Source organism: Odocoileus virginianus, unplaced genomic scaffold (genome assembly GCF_023699985.2).
Source record: "Odocoileus virginianus isolate 20LAN1187 ecotype Illinois unplaced genomic scaffold, Ovbor_1.2 Unplaced_Scaffold_7, whole genome shotgun sequence".
NCBI classification, from domain to species: Eukaryota; Metazoa; Chordata; class Mammalia; order Artiodactyla; family Cervidae; genus Odocoileus; species Odocoileus virginianus.
Genome location: NW_027224269.1, coordinates 2073019 through 2075175, shown reverse-complemented (window position 1 = coordinate 2075175; position 2157 = coordinate 2073019).

The following is a 2157-nucleotide window of genomic DNA, read 5'->3' as shown; positions in this document are numbered from 1 at the left end:
CTCTTTAGTTCTCATTCACTTTCTGCCATAAGGGTGGTATCATCTGCATATCTGAGGTTATTGATATTTCTCCCAGCAATCTTGATTCCAGTTTGTGCTTCATCCAGCTCAATGTTTCTCATGATGTACTCTGCATATAAGTTAAATAAGCAGGGTGACAATATACAGTCTTGATGTACTCCTTTCCCGATTTGGAACCAGTCTGTTGGTCCATGTCCAGTTCTAACTCTTGCTTCCTAAGCTGCATACAGATTTCTCAAGAGGCAGGTCAGGTGGTCTGGTATTCCCATCTCTTTCAGAATTTTCCACAGTTTGTTGTGATCCACACAGTCAAAGGCTTTGGCATAATCAATAAAGCAGAAGTAGATGTTTTTCTGGAACTCTCTTGCTTTTTCGATGATCCAGTGGATGTTGGCAATTTGATCTCTGGTTCCTCTGCCTTTTCTAAATCCAGCTTGAACATCTGGAAGTTCACAGTTCATGTATTGCTGAAGCCTGGCTTGGGGAAGCTTGAGCATTACTTTATAAGCATGTGAGATGAGAGCAATTGTGTGGTTGGTTCAGCATTTTTGGCATTGCCTTTCTTTCAGGTTGGAATGAAAACTGACATTTTCCAGTCCTGTGGCCACTGCTGAGTTTTCCAAACTTGCTGGCATTTTGAGTGCAGCACTTTCACAGCATCAACTTTTAGGATTTGAAACAGCTCAACTGGAATTCCATCACCTCCACTAGCTTTGTTTGTAGTGATGCTTCCTAAGGCCCACTTGACTTCACATTCCAGGATGTCTGGCTCTAGGTGAGTGATCATACTATCATGATTATCTGGGTCATGAAGATCTTTTTTGAATAGTTCTGTGTATCCTGCCACCACTTCTTAATCTCTTCTGCTTCTGTTAGGTCCATACCATTTCTGTCCTTTATTGTGCCCATCTTTACATGAAATGTTCCCTTTTGGTATCTCTAATTTTCTTAAAGAGATCTCTAGTCTTTCCCATTCTATTGTTTTCCTCTGTTTCTTTGCACTGATCACTGAGGAAGGCTTTATCTCTCCTTGCTATTCTCTGGAACTCTGCATTCAAATGGGTATATCTTTCCTTTTCTCCTTTGCTTTTCACTTCTCTTCTTTTCACAGCTATTTGTAAGGCCTCCTCAGACAACCATTTTGCTTTTTGCATTTCTTTTTCTTGGGAATGGTCTTGATCCCTGTCTCCTGTACAATGTCATGAACCTCCATCCATAGTTCATCAGGCACTCTGTCTATCAGATCTAGTCCCTTAAATCTATTTCCCACTTCCACTGTATAATCGTAAGTGATTTGATTCAGGTCATACCTGGGTGGTCTAGTGGTTTTCTGTACTTTCTTCAATTTAAGTCTGAATTTATCAATAAGGAGTTCATGATCTGAGCCACTGTCACCTCCCAGTCTTTGTTTTTGCTGACTGTATAGAGCTTCCTCCATCTTTGGCTGCAAAGAATATAATCAATCTGATTTCGGTGTTGACCATCTGGTGATGTCCATGTGTAGAGTCTTCTCCTGTGTTGTTGGAAGAGGGTGTTTGCTATGACCAGTGTGTTCTCTTGGCAAAACTCTATTAGCCTTTGCCCTGCTTCATTCTGTACTCCAAGGTCAAATTTGCCTGTTACTCCAGGTGTTTCTTGACTTCCTACTTTGGCAGTCCAGTCCCCCATAATGAAAAGTACATCCATTTTGAGTGTTAGTTCTAAAAGGTCTTGTAGGTCTTCACAGAATCATTCAACTTCAGCTTCTTCATCATTACTGGTCAGGGCATAGACTTGGATTACTGTGATTTTGAGTGGTTTGCTCTGGAAATGAACGGAGATCATTCTGTCATTTTTGAGATTGCATCCGAGTACTGCAGTTCTGACTCTTTTGTTGACTATGATGGCTACTCCATTTCTTCTAAGGGATTCTGCCCACAGTAGTAGATGTAATGGTCATCTGAGTTAAATTCACCCATTCCAGTGCATTTTAGTTCGCTGATTCCTAAAATGTTGACGCTCACTATTGCCATCTCCTCTTTGACCAGTTCCAATTTGCCTTGATTCATGGACATAACATTCCAGGTTCCTATGCACTATTGCTCTTTATAGCATCGGACCTTGCTTCCATCACCAGTCACATCCACAACTGGGTGT